This window comes from Mus caroli, unplaced genomic scaffold, assembly GCF_978045245.1.
Source record: "Mus caroli unplaced genomic scaffold, Mus_caroli_1 scaffold_14, whole genome shotgun sequence".
Classification (NCBI taxonomy): Eukaryota; Metazoa; Chordata; class Mammalia; order Rodentia; family Muridae; genus Mus; species Mus caroli.
Genome location: NW_028227269.1, coordinates 107660467 through 107682308, shown reverse-complemented (window position 1 = coordinate 107682308; position 21842 = coordinate 107660467). Strand labels below are relative to the sequence as shown.

The following is a 21842-nucleotide window of genomic DNA, read 5'->3' as shown; positions in this document are numbered from 1 at the left end:
TCCCAGGAGAGACTAATTTTTCACTAGGGGCCAGAAAAAAGGATTGGATCAAGAAGAGGCTGAGGAGTCCTCCATGGGGTCAGCTCATCATCTCCCCAATCTATCAGCATGTCTCTTGGACGCCCCAAGCCATGCTGCTCCCCACTAAGCCCTAGGTCATGGTCCTACCCACTTTAACCCGACTTTGCTCTCTGGAAGCCATGTGTCCTTGCCTAATGGACAAAAATGATCCCACTTTCCTCGCTCTCAGGCTGTCAGTTAGCACCACAAAGCACACAGCTGAAGTTGCTCTGTGCCTGACCTCAGACATCTGTTCTCATGGCTGTCATCGAGATACAGTCAGATGCCACCAGATCTCATCATAGGTCCTGGGTTGGGCTCCTCTCTCTTGAGGCTTCAGGAATGGCTCACTCCTTGGCTACTGTGGTACACTCAGGAGACCACACTGTAGGAGGATATCCTGTGTTGTGGTGGGGGCTTCACACTGCCTGGTCCTCAAGCTAGCACGAAATTAACACTTTCTCTCCATAGTCTGTCTGACACCCATTTTATGAGGAGACCCTCCATACCTATAAGTCAGTGCCACCCAGGAGGATCACAGCTGGAGTTGACATGTCACCATGTACTCTGGATTGTTGGCAAGGCACCCAGAAACTGTCCATCACAGCAAACTTCTCACATCACTTAGGTCAGCTCTCTGGATGTTGGAAGGCAGAGAAAAAATAGAAATATTGAGACCTGCTCCCACGTTTGGCCCAGGATGCCTACATTTCAAGGGCGCTGTCTTGTCAGCTTTATCTCTAAGGGAGTGGGTGTGGATTTCCTGCTCATCCAAGTAGATTTTCAGGGCCCCTCTGACCCAGTTCCATGGGCAGACCTCAAGCTGCCCCAGCCTTGATTCTGAGGAACGTGATTAAAGAGCACTCAAGCCCTCGCCTCGAACCTCATGTCCACAAGGGACAGGCATATGCCTATGGGCCTCCATCCAGAACTTAGCAAGGCATCAGGATTGACCTCAGATTTCTGGATACTTGGCGTTCATGGAGTACTTACTACTCAAACGCCACCAGATCTCATTATCGGTCCTGGATGGGGCCCCTCTCTCTCTAGCCAACTGCACACCTTAATTGCTTAGTGGGTGCTGAGGGCAGAGCTCTGGTCACAGGGTACTACAACATTCTGTGTGGCAGCCCCTGAAGAGCAACCATTAGAAGAAGCCAGAAATTACAACTAACTATTGCACTAATGCGCTAACAGTCTTCTGCTACTGCACTAAGGCAGAAACACTCTCACCACTACACATACCTACAAGTGGTAAGCGAGGAAGATCAAAATGCCGCCTCTCAGTCAGCAGGACTCAAGCTGTCACAGTGGAGATTGAAGTGGGTCCTGGTTCAGAGTATACTTGTGCCATCAGTTAAGTCAGCTTTTCTGAAGAGAACAGGGGAGAGAAGGGAGAGATATCTTTGAGACTCTGTGGGATACCATTCCGTGCCCTCCACAGTTACAGAACCTAGGCTCATAAGTTTTGCCTAGGCTATAATTGTATTTTCTCTTCCCAGGAGAGAGTAATTTCTTGCCATTTCCCAAAAAAAAAAAAATGGGCTGGCCTCTGTCTACACTAAGTGATCATGCATGGAGCCAGAAAATTATCGGCCATCGCTCCAAACACCCCATGGAGTATTTTAAGCTGTGCTGCTCTGCCTGTAGGCACAGGCATGGGGACACCCCTTCTGCCCCAAGTTTGCCTATCTGCCAGCCATGTTTCCTTGCCTAATGGAAATAAGTTACAGTCAGAGCAATGTTATTTGTCTTAGACCATAGGCAAACACCAAAATGCAGCCCAGTTGTAGATGCTCTTTGCCTGACCTCAGATATCTGTTCATGTCATCGAGAAATACTCAGACACCATCAGATCTCATCATTGGTCCTGAGCTAGGCTCCTCTCTCTTGGGCCTTCAGGAATGGCTCAGTCCTTGGCTACTGGGTACACTCGGGAGACTACATGGTAGGAGACAATCCTGTGCTGGGGCACCTCACTGCCTAGTCCTTGAGCTAACTAGATTATTTCTTTTTTGAAATACTCTGCCTAAGCACCCAGATTTTAGTGTTTAGAATAGATTCTCTGTACCTATCATCAGGTTCCCACTGAAGGATCAAAGCCGAAGATATCAAGTCACCATGAGCTCTGAATTGTTGCTATGGCATCCCAGGATCTGTCCACACTGCAAACCTTTGAGATCACTTGGGTCTTCTCCATGGATGGTAGAAGGCAGAAAAAGAAATAAAAATCTTAAGACTTGCTCTCAAGGTTGTTCCATGATTCGTACATTTGAAGGGGAAAACCTGACTTACAGGTCTTCTCTCTAAGGGAGTGGGGTTACCTTCCCTCCTATACAAGGAAATTATCAAGTCACCTAAGATGACCCCATTCTAGCCAGGCTTTCTGCACTAACGTTATTTTGAGTAGTGTTACTATCAAGTGACTTTGCTACCATTCTTATTTACATTTGGAACCTCATCTTAGCCACCTAACTTCAATTCAAACAACTCACATCGCTCAATTTCCCGTGATAACTTTACGTAAACACAAGTCCATGAACCAAAGATTCACAAACTATAGCCTGTATGTGTTGGGTTGTATCTATAACTTGTCAGTAAAGTACTCAATGTCCTCGACCTCCAACATCTGTTTATCTCATTTTCACAAATCAGCACTTAAATGATATATCTGCATCATCTCGTTCTTTTTGGTACTTTTCTGTGTCAGCCACATCCAGTCTTTAATTATTCATATGGTGAACTCAGAGATCACCAATATATTAAAATGTATGTTAATTACCCTCCAATTTCCATATATATTTGATGAATCATAGATTCCATGTCTTCAATATTATAAGGATTTGCTTTTGACAATCATGATTTACAACATGAACTACTTCAACCTCACCAAGAACATAGACATCATCTATAATTTACACTTTCCGATTTTCACACAAAAGTATAAGACTCAAGTGGACCTTGTTTCCCTGGGAGGATCCATCCCTCATTTAGATATTTCTTTATTGTTTTATTGATATCCAGAGAATTAAAATATGAAATAAGTATGATGGAGTGCAATTCTGCTGCTAGATGGCCCTCTAAGAAAGGGACGAGTGTCCTCTCTTACAACCACTGTCTCCCCAATTGATCTGGTATGGCTCTGCTCTCCTGCATTCATGCTTCTGTTGGCTGATCATGGAATCACTTCTTCACTGATAACCATGGAAATCTCTATTATCTTTCCCAAACACTGAAATAAGCCAGAAGCTCCTCTCAAACAAAGAAAAAGCTCATGCCAAGTCTCCTTCAGTAATGAATCTTGCTTTTACAGGCATGCCCAATTCAACGGTCTAATTCGTGATAATTTAATTTGTTTCATTGGTCACATTTGGCCTAATGCAATCACATTTCACATTCATTTTTATGGTGCTTATTTCTCTGTGTTGAGGGAGATAGTTGTGGAAGTAACAACAGGCCATCTTAAGGGAACCCTGCTCTTCTTTCCAACCTCTGATTCTAAGTATCCAGGTCTTCCCTGCACAGTCATCACTCTGCCCCTTGCTCCTCTCTGCTAAATAATACAAAGCATCTGAATCCCATGAACACGATCAGTCACATTCTTCTCTCTAAGATCTACCACAACACATTTACTCAGCTGCTGACCATGGAAGATGGCTTGAGCCTGGAATGCCTGTTCTGGGGAGTGCGACAAAGCAGCAGAGGCTGGAACATGACCCATCCTTTCCTAACTAGGATTATCCACGTATCTTTGGTGTTGGACAGGTAGAGTCCACTTGACTTATTTCTATCGATCTCATTGGTTTATACTAGAGGAACATATGACTTTTTGAGTTTTGCATTAATTACTATTTAAATGGGATTTTATAAATTGTATAATGCAAGTTAAGCAGAGGCATGAGCTATAGTAATGACCACATCGCTGTAGATTACTCGTTTGTTTTGATGAAAGCTTTTCTTGACATTTGTGGCCACCATGTAAGAAGTACGTGGATTACCATAGAGTAGTTTATCTGCTGAATACATCTAATTGAATGAGGACTCTTGACTTAGGCGTGTGCTCATCACTACTCTAAATAAGATACCACAAGTCCATATGAACTACAATATTAGTCCTCTAAAATATTTTCTAAAAAGTCTGCATTCAAATGATGCCATCATGGGTATAGCTGTGACACACACAGTACCTCTAACACATGTCTTCGGGTTTTTTTTGTTGTTTTTTAGTTTTTTTTCTTGCTAGAAAATCAATTTCTCAATGACTTTCCTCAGTGCCATATATATGAAACAATTAGTAATGTGCTTCTGACAAATTGACATTAAAGTAGACAAGGTCACATGTGTAACTCTGTCTGTCTGTGTGTCTGCCTCTGTGTGTGTGTGTGTGTCTATATGTATATATATTTAAATTACTTATCTTGTAATACATATAGTATATATAATTATAGATAGTCTTGATAGATAGATAGAGATACATAGACAGATGTAACAAGAATATACTATTTGAGATACAACACCCCCTTCCTTTAATTAACTGAGCTTAGTGTTTCATTACACCAGTTTCTCAGTTAAAATATTCATCATAGTCCCAAGATGAGTATACTAGAACGTCTATCACTGCATATTTGGAAAACAGAGCAAAATTGTCCAAGGAAACCAAAACAAGATCTGTGCCTACTACTTACCCAGGTTCCTGTGAGAGAAGCACCACGGAGCCCCGACCATGGAGAATCCAGCCCCAGCTCGAGTGCGAGAGCATTGGAAAGAGAACAGAAGTGAGCAGGTGAACATAAAGAAGATGAAAAATGAAAAGAGTCTTTCCACAGGTCTTTGGCTTTTAGCTTTGCTTTCTGAATTGACTTATTCACTCATTAATTTAACAGCTGAAGCTCTAGTCTTACCAAAAGATATTGAAATGATTTAAATTAGAAACCGATTTAACGTATCGTCACACCCAGCTGATAGGCAAGGCTCCAACACCTGCTGTCTACAGTAGCAAAGGGTGAGTGTGTGAGTTCTGACCACGGCTCCCTGCGCCTTATCATTTACATAACATATCAAAGCACAGCTGACACACGGCATGTTGTATGTGATTGATACATCAGTTATTGGTTGAATTATAGTTGAACTTCTTAATTCTGATGACGGAATTAACATCTATCAACACAGGTGCCAGCCTCATGGTTCTTGGATATTACTAAATGTGTCTAGCACCGTGGTTCTCAACTTTCCTAATGCTGGAACGCTTTAATACACTTCCTCATGTTGTGGTGACCCCCAACCATGAAACGATTGTTGCAACTTTGTAACTGTAATTTTGCTACTGTTATGAATCATAGTGTAAACATGATATGTGACCCTGTGAAAGGGTCAAAGGTCCGTGACCCACATGTTGAGAACAGCAGGTCTCAAGGATGTCTTTTACGAAGAAAATGAACTATTGTGCGTTCAGATATGTGTTCCAGCAATGTATGAAACTCACTCTCAACCACCATTATCACTAGTCCATGTTTTAGCCTCTTGCTTTTTAATTTGAATTTACTTTATTCTAAGTTACAAATTAAAGCTAATCAATAAACTAGTTCAGTTCACAAAACTCTTAAGAACAGGATGCTTGGCAGGTTGATATCTGTCTGTAGAATCTTAGTCCTCTGGAGACCTTTTCTTTTGTTAATTGGCCTCAGTGTGGCAGGGATCCATCGGGAATCTCAGCAACTGGACTCAGTCTCTCATTAGGCTTTTATTTGGATGAGCAGTGTCCCAGGCAGGTAGGTGTCTACCACATTCTCTTTTCCACTCATCAGTCTTTCTAACCTTGTATTGATCACTGCAGAGAATATGGAAGGCCGTGTGTGTGTCTGTGTGTCTGTGTGTCTGTGTGTGTGTGTGTGTGTGTGTGTGTGTGTGTGTGTGTGTGTGTGTGTGTATGAGACAGGGGCACCACCATTTTCTTGATATGCAGACGTACTAGAGGAGTGGTTGGGTTATCAGACAATTCTGTGTGTTGGGGGCTTTTTTTTTTTTTACTGTTTCTATAATATTCGATTAATTTATATCCCCATCAACAATGTACAAAGGAAATCTGATATCTACCCTGTAGCCATCAGTGCTAAAACTAGCCTTTCTGGATAACAGTCTTCCTAACTGGAGTGAGGGAGGAGTTATCTTGCTGGGATATGGGTTTACATGTTTCTGCAATTGATGACCCTGAGCTTTCGAGCACAGACTTCTAGGTATTTGAGTGCTTCTTTTTAGCGACATGCATGCTGATATCTATTGAACCTTATCTACTGTTTTGGGTTTTGAGTTTTAGTCTAATTCAGTTCAGTGGCTCTCAAACTTTTTGTTGTAACCCCTTTGGGGTCAAATGTCTCCCTCACAGGGGTTATCCTACACTATCAGGAAGCGGACATATTTACATTATGATTCATCACAGTAGCAAAATGATGGTTGTGAAGTAGCAATGAAAATAATTTTCTGTCTGGGAGTTCACAACACAAGGAACTGTCTAAAGGAATGGCAGCATCAGGAAGGCTGAGAAGCACTGCGTTAGATATAAGAAACACGCTAGGTTCCTTCAGGCAGAAAGGAGAATGGTATTCTATAATTTTTAGTGATCTGCTGACACTGGAGATGATCATATCAAAGGAAATAGGCTAAGCACAAAAAGACAAACACAATATGGTCTCACTCATGTGGGACACGAAAGGGTTCATTTCCTGGGAGTTGACTGTGGAGTGATAGTTACCAGATGGTAGAGAGAGAAGAGAAAAATGAAGAAAAGTTGCTATGTTACAGTTCGTTGACCTTATGTATGTATTGTGGAGCAACTCTAGATGATAGTGTCTTAATATCTTAACGGGCTAGGGAAGAGGATAATGGAGTTTCAGGATAATGAGGAATTGATGAGGGAACAGGCATGGTTATCTTGACTGGAAACTCACATACAGTAAGCATGTGACTAGACTCCTGCAGGCATCACTTTGTTCAAGATCATTTCTGGTTGGTATCAGGCAGAATAGGGGGAAGAAAAGATAGTTCTTTCAGGTCGCTTCACATTGCTGCTGCTCCCCAGCCCCACTCCACTGTTAAAGCCATCAGTATACAACTTTAAAAAACATAATTAACACTATGGTCACCTTTAATCAATTAAACCAGGAAAATAAGATTGTTGATTGCTACTCACAGTGCAAACACACAGCAAGACAAGGAGTTCCCAGCTCACCTTAGCACCTCCCTCTGAGGAGGACAAAGAGGGAGGTGGCCAGGGTGTCTGCATCCACTCATATTACTATGACATTACTGTCACCTTCTGCACTGTCTCTGCAAGCCTATCTATCCATCCTCTTCTTAATGAGCTTCACATTTATAATTGATACAGTTTAATGATTGACAATGACTTGTCTGCAACATCTTTAGTGCAAAACAATTTCTCTTGTAACAGATTTGGTGATTAATGAATAAAAGTCTAGCATTTGACTGAACTATACAGCAGGGCTGAGAGTTTGAGGGCAGCCTGGTCTGTATAGAGAGACTTCATTAGAAATCCTAATACTTATATCCTAGTTGTGTATTTTGATAATGAGCAAATTTTTACCTTTGTCATCTCTATAGATACGTTTATTCAAACTGCCTTTATTCTTTTACAATAATATTTAAAGAAAGGAATACAAAGATATTAAATGAGATCCTTGAAATGGATACTTGAACACAGGACCCAAATTTAAATAAGGACCTGCCCATACGTTTTAGATCACAGAGTTCTAGACATATGATATTCAACATACGCGCCTCACATGCCACAGCAATCTGGGGGCATAAGGTGCTGCATGTATCTCCATTCACAATACATTCTGGCTTTGTGAATTGTTTCATTAAGAGAGAAAAATATATAAACTACATAATGGAAAAATGATATGCATGAAGGTCCCCAACATATTAAACCTGTGAACCACTACATCTTTTTGGTGACTGTGCTCATTTCTACATGTATGGAATAATGACAAAATGTTTCTATCAACCTGTGGGAAAATACACCAAAAAAAATTGTAACTATTGTTCATTTCTTCATGTATGGAATAATGTTTCTATCAACCTGTGGGAAAATACAGCAAAAAAAAAAATCATAACTATAGTTCACAATGAAGAAGAGGGATGTGAACAACAAGGAGAGGACCAGAGAAGAATCCATTCTCTCTAAAACCTCCATTCTGAAAAGTAGAGACAAGAGCAGAGGCTGAAAAAACTACACTCACCTCCTCTAATCCTTGCTCATTCGCATATCCATCCTGTTGGACCTCACATGGTATTCAGCCCTGACATTTGTCTCTCAGGGAGGCCCAATACCCCTTCACTTATTTCTATCCTCTGTGTTAACCAATCTATTGAGTAACTAATAATGTTTCTAAAAGCCCATGATTGAAAAAACCAAAAAACAAAAAAACAACAAAACCATGGCTGGTTATAATCTAAAATAATGTCTGGGTCAAAATATGTCTTTAGCTCTTTATATATAATAGTAATCACAATTAAGTATTCAGTTTCATCTAAAATGTAAAAATGGCTTCAGTCTGTCTTACATGACTGCATCCTCAAAATGTAAAAATACAGTGCATTCTCCCTAAATAAACCACCGAAACCAAAGAAGGAATTAGAAATATTACTTACATCATCCTCCGGGATCCCGACAGAGACAGACCAGAGGGAAATCTGCCATTAAGAATTCCATCAGCTCGCTCGCACAGGACCATGGGGGACAATAGGAGAAAGAACATATGATTTTAAAAAGTGTTCAGAGAAAACATTGGACTTTAACTTTGTCTTTAGCTTAGAGCAGTGGTCTTCAACTTTCCTCATGCTGTGACACTTTAATTCAGTTCCACACATTCTCGTGACACACCCAACCATAAAATTACTTAGTTCCTATTTCATAACTGTTATGATTGGTAATTAAAAACATCTGATATATGCTGTACAGTGGTGGCTCACGCCTTTAATCTCAGCACTTGGGAGGCAGAGGCAGGTGGATTTCTGAGTTCAAGGCCAGCCTGGTCTACAGAGTGAGTGCCAAGACAGTCAGGGCTACACAGAGAAACCCTGTCTCGAAAAAAAGCAAAACAAAAAAACAAACAAAAAAGAATCTGATATGCATCCCCTGTATGAAGGTCATTTGATCCCTCCTCAAAGGGGTTGCAACCCACAGGTTGAGAACCACATTAACTTACAGAAAAGAGAATTTAAAATTTTCCATATACGGAGAACACTAGTGTTTACCATATGATGTCTATACCATCTTTAGCCACAAAATGGGGGAGTCACAGAGTCAGACCTGGTCAGACCATGTATGTTTCCTCACACATCATAATGTTACTGTTCATTTATTTTTGTAGTTAGACAATATTTCATTAATCGAATGACTGATGTGCTCATTCATCTAACTTTGACCAAAAGCCAGGACCAAGATCCTTGGATGTTGCCAACTCTTTCATGAGTACACTATCTCATGAGGGGATGGCCTGTATTTCTTTTGCATTTGATTCCAGAGTCCAGGCATATTTTATTCAAATTGATATCAGCCACCACCACTGGTTCATGTTTGCCTTTTTAATTACAGCATTTCTATTTTTTCTCTAAGCTATTAATTAAAATATATCAATAAACATGATTCATAAGCTCAGGACGATGCTGGACACGTCCAACCTCACTGGCTTCCAAAGAGACCCAGAGGCTACTTTGCATTCTAAATCAAATTATTGCTTCTCTTTCTGATAAGTATTTTTTTCTTCAGTTTCTATATTATTATGGATTAAAAATTTTAGATATATTCTGAGGGAATTTCATATATTTCCACAATGTATTTTGTTCATGAGGAACACCCTCCTCACTCCGGGATGAACCTTGTGTCTCTCTCAACTTTATGGCTCCATTTGCAGTCTAAAATTAGTCAGCCATATGTGTGTGAATGTGAATCTAACCACTTGAGCATGGTCACACTACTAAAGTACTAAGCCTTCCTCAGATCTTATTTAGATATAAACTACTTAAAAAATGGCATTGTAGACGGAATGAATAGAATTAAGAGGAATAATTCGGGCATAGAAGGTGCATTGAGTGCATTCGCATTGAAACTAATCCCAGGCAAGGTGAGAGTTGGCTGGTGCTTCCCAGGGACAGGGGAGGTGGGAAAGAGGGAGGCACAGGTGGTAAAGTTGGATCCTTGGGTACTGAGTCACAGTTCGGTGCTTGAATGTGGTATACTTAGTAAGGGGACAAGTCGAATAGCCTTTCTTTCTATACTGCACATTACTTTCTTGATTATTTCATATCTTATAAAAAAACATATATAAATGTAATGAAAAGTAGACTCTTGAACAATCCTCTAGGATGTTCCTATATAATTGCTTCCAGAGAGTCCAGATGTATTGTATAAATCAAGCTCAGGGGTTCATACAAAGGGCTCAGTGCAATATATAACTTAAGTCTAATGTTTACTGCAGGCACGTTTCAGTAACTTTAATGCTTTTCAAAAGTCGAAACCATCACAGTGGTTATTATGATGAAGCATTTCGTGCCTCTGACACATGCACGTAACCATGGAACTCAAGCTCCTGGAAAGATTCATCCCCTGGCTCAGGGCATCCGGGCCCAGGACACCAAAGCAGAGCAGCTCATTAAAACATGGCCTAATCTATTTTAGTTTTGCTTCTCCTCCTTCCTTTGGTGGGCCGTGAAAGAAGTCATTATTTGGAGGCCCTTTGTTGCTTTTTTTTTTCCTTGACCCAGACATTGATTATTAGCTATTAATTATACTGTCTGCCTCCTCTCTAGCCAAAGAACACTTTAAAGTACCAAAGTTATTTCTCTGCAGGAATCAATGCTTTCAAACTAACAGGACAGAAATAAATGAACACGTAAATTAAAAACAAATACTTTCCATCTCATGGAATGAATTACAGAAAACTGGGCACAAAGCGCATTGCCTATGCCTTGTATGCAACATTCATCACCAATGGTTAAGGATCGAGGCCTCTTTTCTATAACATTTCTACTTTTCATATTGAATAATTAATTAAAATTATAAGCCTATGACCCATTCCATTCCCAAAGTAGGGGGTATTATTATTATTAAAGCTATTATTGCTAATCTGTTAATGGACCCTCTTCCTAACATTGACCTACCATTGCATTAATTCATGATGGTTTCCATATTTTTATTATTTACGACAATGTTCATGCAGTGCCTATTTGTACCATTGGTATTCAGTTGGCCATAATTAGCAACCTGATAGACACTTGGTCATTGATAACCTAAGTCACCCGAGACAAGACAAGAAGTCTTCAGTTCACATTGGTATCACATCATGACAAACTGTAGTTCTCAGCTCTGTGTGAGACTGTGCAAACCTGTAGTGAAAACCAGGAGACAAACCACACAAACTAGACAGAGAGTGTTGGCTACCCGACCTCTACACTTGTGCTAAGAATATGGCGTCCACTAAGCCCGCGCCAAAGAAGAAGCCACAAAGCTCTGAAACCAAGGCACCTGAGATGATGAAGCAAAGCACTAGGGGATTCTCCTGTCTCCATCCTCCAATGCACACATTTATTAACGTTTTATAACTCGTCTATTTTTCTCTTAAGCAAGAGAACAATCTGGGATTTAATACCAAGCCATAGCAAGAAAAGAATTAATGTGTAAAGCCTCAGTATTGTGACTCCTGCAACAAGTAAGACCAGTACCGCCAGGGTCCAAATGACTGACTCAGAACAACAGCACTGGCGAGGATGACCACATGTCTTTGCATCTCTGGGCAAGAAGAAAACTCCCCAGAATCACTGACACAGGGTCTTCAGTATTTGCAAATTATATTAATAATATTTCTTACTATTCCTTCATCCTGTTTTTTTTTTATGTAATCAAAGTGTAAATTTGGCCACTGATTTTTCTTGTAATAACAATCAAAATTCATGAAGCACCAAACCCCAAAGCACACGACATTTGGGATAGCTGACGTCTCCACAGGATTAGTCCCAGCAAAGCTAATACAACAATCTCTGTCTGAACTAAACCAGATTTTCTGACATGAATTATTCATTACTCATGGTACAGATACTCAGGCACCGTCATCATTCTGGGTCAGGATTTCATTCCTTCCTCTCCCTCTTCTACATTTATCTGTTACTTTCCCAACTGGTAAACAATAATAAAGACCTGCCACTAAATACGGGGGAAAAAATTGCCTTATTTATCACTGATTTCCATCTCTGTCTTTGCAGCACGTTGATTTCAGGGCCCTACTTTAGTAAGTTTGGTGCATTTATTCTGAAGCACATGTAAAATGATGTGAATGAAATATGGAGAGACACCAAGGGTACGGCACCTAGGAGGCAGAGGGAGGTAGATCTCTATGAGGTCAAGACCAGCTTCATCTGCATACTGAGTTAGTGCCAGGCCTATAAGACCTACACAGTGAGAACCTCTCTGAAAGGAACAACAACAATCAAAACAAACAAGTAAACAAACAAAAAACACTCCCTATTGAGAGTCAATCAATTAACACATGCCTTTCAAATGTAACTTTGCTAGTCATTTTAGTATTTATTACTTTGTGATATGGTTATTTGGGTTTGTTTTTTGATTGTTTTAGTTTGTTGTGTTGTTTTTTCTTGAGAATTCAAATACTTGAAATTTTCATGGACGCAAAGTAAAAATCCTGACTATTCCATGTCATTTCTAAAACCACTTACCCATACCCCAAAAGGCAGCCTCTCCCACTTCACTGCATGCCTAGTGGGTGTCCGGCGCCTAAAACACATTAATACTAACCCTCCCCTCACTGTGGACTGCCACGCTTTCCCAAACCTGGTGACCTTCATTTTATACAGTGTCTCATTTCGTTCATCGTTCATATGCTAATTATTAATAACAAAATCAAACTGATGATGCAATAGAGACTGAAAGGATGAGCCTCAGATATTATCAAAATCTGTGTATTCATCCCCACAGAGACAAACATGCAAATCCGTGCTTGCTAGAAGGTCATAGAAACCTTGGCCATAAACACAGTTGAGTCCCTTGCCCTTCCCTATGTACTCTGTGTGTTCTCCCTATTGATAGCAGGACGCAGCATCAGTTCTCTGACACTGACCAGTTTGTTCCTCTCTGAACTCTTGCTCCACAACAGAAGTATTTATCTTCTCTAGTATCTGATGTATTAAACACATTTATCTATTATAGAATATTTAGAGGACATGTCAAATTTTGACACACAAGCACAAACATTCATGCACTCAAGACATGCAAATAAAGGGGGAAGTGAGTGGGAAAGGCAAGCATTGGTGGGATGAGAAATGCTAATGGGTCACAAATGCCATCTGGTGTTTAGACAGACTTGGTTTCTGGACAGTGGCTCTATATGCAGACAGTTGGTGAGTGTATGTGAAAACTTACATGGAAAAAGAGTGTTGGCTGCTCCCCAGTCTCATCCAAGATAGAATCATCGTCCACAGTATAGAAAGAAAAAGGTTTCAAGATGTTATAAAAATAAAACTTTTCTCCTACAAATAATTATTTAATGTCTTCTTTTTGTATAATACAACCAACAGCTTGAAATTCATAACTGACCCAGGATAAGGACATTTAGCCATGACATATTACTGATTCCATCAGTGACCATGACTAACAACTTAGTGGACACCTTCACCAAACACTCAACACGTCATGCAATGGTTTGTGTCATCCTTGGAACTGACTGGGACAATTTCTATCACATCACCTCCAGGGCCGATTGAATAGATGTAAGAAGCAGAACAGAAGCATCCCATTGGCTATCACTGCTTAATTTGCTTGTCTCCATGCATCATAATGTGCTTAGGTTGTATCTATTATAAACTTGGAATATCTGGGCCACAGATCTGCTAACGCAGAAACATGGAACAAATGGAGCAATTTAAAACAATGTACAGCTATATAAACAACCGAGGAACCTTGATTTCTTTTGAACTCCGACTCTTCTTGCACAATTATTAGTTTGTAATACATGGTATTAAATGTACTCACACTTGGTACATAGCTAGGACAATTTCCTTTATTTTTTTTTCAAATGTGGATATTTATGTACCTTTTTCTATCTCGCTAAAGGTCAAAAGCATATGAAGTCCCAAGTCCCTTGGACAGAGACACAGAGCCCTCAAGCATCTGGGTATACGCTGGCTGTGACGTGGGTCACAGGCTTCTATTTTTATCCACAGACAGCGGTGGTAGAGATACAAAATAACAAACCCAGCTCCAGTAAACAAGCTCTTAACGAGGCCGCACTTTAGTTGGCTCATCCATCCTCATTCACAGCGCTTGTGTTTATTGATTTGCTTATGACACATTAGCACTCAGGAACAAGCTACCGAGGCCCCAAACAAATCTACTGAACGCTCCCTGGTATCTGTCAATAGGTTCATTTCAGATAAAGGAAATAGAAAAGGTTTGTTTTGGGGGTTTATGGGGTTCATGGTGGAAAGATTTGATTTCATTCATGACATTGGGCCACTTATGTTTAGATTGTATATTCTATTAACATATATCAATAAATGAGAAAAACAAAGAACTCCACCAAAACTAAAAGAATAAGATTTTTATATACTAGATCATTTGCAAATGATCCCAGCACATATACAGCACTTCTTGTTTCTAAAAACCCCACAGATCTAAACATACCTAGTCAGACATCCTGTTTGACCTCTGATAGACCACCAATTGTAATCACTGGATCAAGACATTGGGATGTCTACAGTTGCTTACTAATTCATTTTTCACTTCTTTAATAGCATTAACCTACGAGCAATCGCCAATGAGCCATAAGCCTCAAGGGAGGGATAGATCTATAGCTATCTGTAAAATTTACCTACAGGCTCGCATATGTCATTGAATGCACCATTGTTCTCAGTCATTTTTGTTATGAAACCAATTAATCAACCCAATCAATTCATCAATACAATGCCTCATATCTATATAATCATTGGCCACTGTTGGTATTCTTTGATTGCAGTTGGTACTTACCTACAGCAGTCATTGGATGTCTTCAACAGAACCACACAGCACAGCATTGCCTCTGTTCCTTGCAACAGTCCCACTCTCAAACACATAGGAGCTTGTAGCTTTTCACAGCAGTATGAGGGTCACCCTGAGAAGTACAAAGCAGAAAGATGAAGTCAACCTGGGGATAACTTGTCTACCTAAAAGACAGAAAATTGCCATGATTCTCTTCTACATGGAACTCATTGTTACAATTCGTACTCAACCAACAGTCATTATTGATCCATAGTAAAGAGTCCCTTTCCCCATTTACTATTGCACTGTCAATGAACAAATTTGTTCATCAATTCTACTGAAATAAATACAAGATTCAGAAATCCCAAGTCCAAGACATGCAAATCCCTTGTATTCTATACTCAGTGAGTGAACCCAGCTCTGCCCTTTATCAGGCATCACAACATCTCAAATTCTTCTACTGCTCTCTGGCAATAGAACTCTTCCTATTTAATACATATGAAAAGTACCAGGAAGGTGTGAGAATGAGTACCCCAAACCAAAACAAGATCTTAGTTACTCACAGGAGTCTGCCATATGCTCTAGTCTCACCCGATGGCACAGCAATAGGTACATCCATTGTGATGAGGGCGAAGTAGAGAAGAAAAAGAAAAGAACAGGTTTTGTGTTTTTTGTTTTCAGGAATTTGCTAACATAAACATGTAGGTATCCATTAACATGCAATATATTCATCTTCCTACCAACATGATAAATAAGCCTGACAAATCATTAACTGAGACTGGTAACTTTCATTATTGTCCTCAGCTAAAGAACAACAAAAGAACTATTGGCCATCCATTCAAATCAGTATTATTTTTCTTACTATGCATTGATACAACACATAGTACCATGCTTTGCATCTTCTTTTTTATTCATGGGTTTATTTATTCAACAGCAGCTATTTTCTGCTAAAGAAGTCTGGTGGGGGGTGTGTGTGTGAGAGGAATATATAATCACTGGTAGGCAGTCCATGCCTCAGTGAATGCCCCCAAGCCCATGCACAGACACACAACACTAATTAGATTAAATGAGTTATACTTTTTAAAAGGGCACCTTTTTAAAAGAAAAGACATGAAGTTGGGAATAAGTTGTGTTGAAAGAGCAGAGGGAAAACTAGAGAGAGGGTGTTGGAGGTAGATATGAACTAGATATATTATATACATGTACAATGTTTTCAAAGGATAAATTTTAAATATTATTCTTTTAAAAAGAATTTTTTATTCATGAACAAAAAAGTGAGAATAAAGTCCTTATATTTTCCTGAAGGCTGTCTACATGATCATGTACACATGTTACAGCCCCACACATGAACTACTCATCTTTACTGAGTCGAAGGGGTCTGTGTCATGCCTCCCCCTTCACGTGATCACTATTCGGTTTACTAATTCATTAATAACAATACAACCACCACAGTGGTTAGAAACTTAGAGGCAAGGAACCTCAATGTCTTTACTTGTTGTCTTAGATTCATCTTTGACTAGGCATCATGCTACCTAGACTAAACAATTAATACAAAATGATAGGAAGACTTCACTAAGCTAACAAGCTGCCTCTCACTTCCCTGTCATGCACATAACATGTGAGGTAGAGAACAACTGAATTGTCTGTAAGGAAAACCAGCTCAACTGGTTTTGTGCCTTTCTTAAAGAAAGAAGACACTTGGATTATGTATGTTTTGGAGTAAAATTCACACTTTAATGTATATAAATGGGCGTCCGCGTGTCAGACATATAACATGCTTCATATCTCCTTAGCCCTGTACTGCCCACATTGGTCCTGATTGGGACCCCTGATTTACACTCATTTACATGTGTTTATTAAACAAGTAATTCATTCAATGGATCTAATTTTAAAAACAATGATTCATGAAACCTAAGAGTGATGAATATTCTTCATGCCTTTAGGATCAGCTATGATACTCATATGATGTTATCTGATTACCATCAATGAATTTATAAATGTAACATTTCAGGGTAATTCCATATTCATCATTTTTCCCAATTGGCCTTGTGGAGGCTATGTTACACTTATGATAATTTAATAAATGATTTTAGAAAGTTTTACAAGGACATGAACAGTAATTTTTACTCACCTTGGCCTCTGTGGCCCCAACCAATGAAGCAAACAGCATGGCAGGGTGCTCCCGAAGCTGTAAAGCCAGAAAGCATCCATCCTCAAAGAAAAGACAGAGAAAGTGAGAAAGACCCTCCCCAAAACAGCCTTCTTTCCAACACTTCAATCAGAAATTCATTCAGATATCAATTAAAAATGTATTGATCATCCCTCTGTGTGTCTGCATTTGTGGTTCTGACAAAGCTCCCAGCATGGAGCGTTATTGTTCTTAACACACATCGGTTTTCATAGTTTACATTAACGTTTCATAGATTCATGGTAGGGCAATACTTTAGTTTCTTTACTTCCTGTTTATCGGTCTATATAACAGGGTCCTGGATGACCTTAGTCCAATCTCTGGCACCCAGATGCTAGAAGGAGAGAGGATAGGCCCCAAGGGGCTGTCCTCTGAACCCCCAAGCATATGCTGGGACGCAAACTGCCACAGCCCTTCCAAGACAAATAAGTAAACGTAATAAAAACAAGACCATTGTATAATCCTATCCTTGCCCCCACAGAATCAATAACAGGACAAGAATTGAGGGAGTTCTGTCTAAGCCTCAGTCTTCCAGAACTACAGTATAGATAAAGAAGGTGCCATGTGCCACTGAGACATGATTGCTGGCCTATCTTCATTCTCATCTAACGTTTTCATTGATTTGATCATTGCTTTACTAATCGTGAATGAATTAATCTCAAGAGCTTTACACCCCTGCCATTTGTCTTTAGAATTAGTCTCTAATGGAAAGACCCCCTCCCATCAATTATCTTCATTGTGACCACCACAAGAGAATACAGTAATTTCCTACAAACCCTATTTATCCCTGGGACCCTGGCTGGCTCATTTTAAATGCAAGAACAAGTAAACTTTTAAACCAAGAACTCTTTTACATGGGACAACATGGTCATACCTTTAGGAGCAATGGTGGGGGCCAGAAACCTGCAGGACACAGAAAGCTCCAGGTCAAATGTTCAGCCTAGGATGTAAATAGCAAAACATAGTTAAAAGAAGATTAAGGCACAGTCGTTGTTCATTCATGAAGTTATTTGAAGTAATGTCTTTTTGTACATATTTTCTAAATATTGCCCCATATGTTAAAGGCTTGACACATTTATTTGTATTTTTATGTCTACTGTAGCAGTCACATTTATCTACTTACATTACAGGAATATAGCTGCATAAAAACCATTTAAGGAAAATGTCCTATGGCTTCCGTAGCATCCATAGGTAAGAGCCTTCAAGGAGAAAAGTTGCATTGTATCATGTCTTTACCAGACCTGACAGCTTCATACAGTGTAAACATTGTGCAGTTAATATGCCAACATCAGCAGCAATGGGTTGGGTATGTTTCTAGTTATTCTCATCTAGCTTGTAAAGTAATTGGTTGATAAATCTCTAATAACAATACAACAATATACATGATGTATTTGTCCATAAGAACTTTTGTAATTTGTCTAGTTTGTGTGCACATTCATGTGACCTGTCCTTACTGCTACATTAAGAATGGGCACAGACACGGTCCTTTCTTACTGTGTACATTGGGAGGAACTCATAGAGCCCAGTGTAATGGCCTCAACCTTACCACACACTGGAGCAAACACTTAAACACTTGAGACATTTCTATCATTGCCCCTGGTATCCTTGGGTCACTTGGATGTATCTGATTAAGCTTAATATATATTTCAAAGTCTATTAAGAATAACAAGACAGCCTTGAACTTCCACTAACAAAATGAAAGAGTACCAGTCATGACTGGTAACCACAAGAAACATTTCTGAACATTTATCCCTTAACTAATTATCACTATTTATTAGCATTAGTAATGTTAGGAATTAGTGTTCTTTCTCATTTTATTATCATTAGATGATATTATGTTCCCTTATCTTTACTGACTTATAATTGTACATGGGTTCTTTATATCTTAAAATGACTCACAATAAAAAAACGTACCTCTTTAATGTGTCCGACAACGTACATTCTCTTATTGATTTCCTGACTGCAAAAATAATCAAAACCTGTGAAAAGCAAACTGAGGCGAGATCCTTACAAAATGCCAAATCTATCTATCACATCCATTCTGGAGTGGGCGAAAGGAATAATTGTTTTTATCTGAGGGCTTCAGTGTTCCAGACCACCTGTGACTCACACCAGCAGCTCTATTGATCCGGAGTTCTGGTAAATTCACTTCTGGTTATCCAGCCTTGTTTATCAATTAACTCACTAGCTCCCTGTGAATAATCCAAAGTCTACAGACAACTACACTTTAAACAGGAATGAACCTAGGCTAGTTTTTCCTATCTAGGCCTCATATGTTGCAAAAAGAGGTATCTCATAACTCATAAGGTGTGAAATGTGGACTGACCAATGTGAAATTGTATATCAATTCTATATACACCATGGCTACTTTTTGTTCAATTTTATTTAATATGTTTTATTGATATTGATATGGTCATTAAAAAGAAGCTATACTTTGACCAATGACAAATTTCTTTTTCAGTATTGGGGATGGATGGGATCCGGTGCTTTGGATACAGAGCCATGTGCTGTATCACTGACGAAGCTTCATCCCCATGCAGTAGGAAACAATCATATGCACCATGAACTTTTCTTAGCTAAACTATGTCCTTGTTTGATTTGGATAGTAAAATCATTAGTGCTACTTCTCTTTGAAAGGGTTATGAAATATTCACACATGCATACAATATGGTCAGTCAAATCCATCCCCACCCCACACAGACTTCTCTGTTCTCGATATCTTAGATCTCAGGGTGATACCACAACCCACTCACCCATGGGTTCATTTATATTTCCCATTGATCCTTCTACTCACTTTCAATAATTGTACTTCACACTTTTTTTTAGTCAGAGAAGAAATACATTTATTAAAATGTACTTTTATACAATGTATTTGTGTTACAGTTTCCTCTCCCCCACCCCCTCCCTCCCTCCCCAATTCCCCACCCACCCAAACACACACCCATTTATTCATTCATACATTAGAATAAACACAGTCATCTAAAATAAAGAGTATAGAAAAGACAGAATAAAAAAAAAAAAAAACAAAGCTGACAAGAGCCTAATACAGCAATCTCCTTAAAGGCTCTGCCAGAGCCTGACAAATACAAAGGGGGAGGCTCGCATCCAACCAGTGGACTGAGCATGGGGACCACAATAATGGAGGACTCGGTGAAAGGCTGAAGGAGCTGAAGGGGTTTTTTTCAACCCCATAGGAAGAACCACCAGACCCTCAGAGTTCCCAGAGACTAAAACACAAACCAGGGAGCACACACAAAGAAGAATGGGAAAAAAAGAAGCAAAGAAAAATCATGAGAAACACATCTCGACACTGAGACACAGATACTTAGACCCGGTGAAAATTCAAAACACTACAATCAGAAACGATAATATATACAGAAATTCTCTGTAGGGTGAAAAAGCCCAGACAAAGCACTATGAGTCAAAAAACCTTGCAAAAATGCAACTGAGTTCATATTGTGTTGGAAGTCTGAGCCATGGAGTCTGCTGTTATGGGCAGTTTCTATATCCAGTGTCACTCCATGGTAGAAAACAAGTTTTTCCTTTGAAAGAGTTTATCAACTGGAGAAAGCTCCTGGGTTATCGATATAGAATTATGTCCAGTTGCCCTCTCAGTGCTGAAACCCCACCAAGCTTAGACCTGTGCAGGTCTTGAGGGTGCTGCCTCAGTCTCTGTGAGCTCATTGGTCCTCTTGTGTCTTGAAGGCCTTGTTTCCTCAATGTCTTCCATTCCAATTGACTCTCACACTCCACCTCCTCTTCTACTGGGTTCCCTGAGCCCTGAAGGAAGGGATTTGATGGAGACATCTCAGTTAGGACTGAGTGTTCCAAGGTAAGAGGGAATAGTTTTAGAAATTGCCTATTCAGGCAAATGAGACATTACTAATCTAACTGGTCTCAATGAGACAAACACAGAGGCAGACACCACCATCTTCGGCACATCGGTAAGTATGGGAACAAAGGGAAAAGGAGGTTTGAAAATCTGATACAGTGCTCTCAGTGGACTTGCCTCAATTTTCTCTATTGCTCAGAGGTATACTAGGTTCCCAAACCAAAATATATACTGTATGTGTGCTGATTATGATTATGATTGATTAATCATTCATATATTCATATTAATAATTAGTACATCATGTACTACCTTTTTTGATCACTGGCCAAAAAAAACCTAACATTCCTAGATATTATCTTTTTTATTTCTTTGATTTTATGTTCCTGAGGCTAGAACCCAGGGTTTCCCAGATCCAAGACAAGGGCTCGACCACTGAAAGATAAATGGCCCTTTTCCCCAAGTTACCCTGAATTGGTTTCAATATTTTTAGTTTAGGTTGATAGGTTGTTTTCCTCTGTGACATTTACATAATTGAATCATGCTTAACTGTTGAAATGTAACTTGCTCATTGATTCTTTTTCTAATTTTAATATATGAAATTGTAACTATAAAAGCGAAGCCCATATAGACTGAAATCAATAACACAATGCTTGTATCCTGTCACCAACGCGATGAAGAACTATCAAGGGGACACAAGTTCCCTTTGACTTTTGAGTCCA

The 21842-nt window shown here is 39.5% G+C and overlaps 2 protein-coding genes, 2 non-coding genes and 1 pseudogene across 40 annotated transcripts in view; all 5 read right to left on the bottom strand.

Annotated features, from left to right (window-relative positions):
• Positions 1-20181, bottom strand: part of LOC115032805 (uncharacterized) — a 31369-nt gene extending 11188 nt beyond the window's left edge. For 7 of the 13 annotated variants that reach the window (XR_015045272.1, XR_015045277.1, XR_015045278.1 and 4 more), the window contains exons 1-5: positions 15667-17224; positions 4746-15236; positions 2132-2251; positions 1306-1431; positions 570-697 (exon numbers count right to left, since the gene is read on the bottom strand). The gene's annotated coding sequence lies outside the window, so the exon portion shown is untranslated. The other 6 variants (XR_015045274.1, XR_015045279.1, XR_015045273.1 and 3 more) reach the window with 6 other exon arrangements.
• LOC115032827 (small nucleolar RNA SNORD113/SNORD114 family) lies at positions 296-370 on the bottom strand. Its single transcript, XR_003838488.1, has one exon. It is a non-coding gene; the product is annotated as a small nucleolar RNA SNORD113/SNORD114 family (small nucleolar RNA).
• On the bottom strand, positions 1009-1087 carry LOC115032825 (small nucleolar RNA SNORD113/SNORD114 family; annotated as a pseudogene).
• LOC115032830 (small nucleolar RNA SNORD113/SNORD114 family) lies at positions 1864-1932 on the bottom strand. The gene has a single exon (XR_015045305.1). It is a non-coding gene; the product is annotated as a small nucleolar RNA SNORD113/SNORD114 family (small nucleolar RNA).
• A 44-nt stretch (positions 20182-20225) lies between the features above and the next one.
• LOC110306980 (uncharacterized) overlaps positions 20226-21842 on the bottom strand; it is a 66558-nt gene continuing 64941 nt past the window's right edge. For all 25 annotated transcript variants that reach the window (XR_015045264.1, XR_015045268.1, XR_003838382.2 and 22 more), the window contains one exon: positions 20226-21071. The gene's annotated coding sequence lies outside the window, so the exon portion shown is untranslated. The remainder of the gene's footprint in view (positions 21072-21842) is intronic.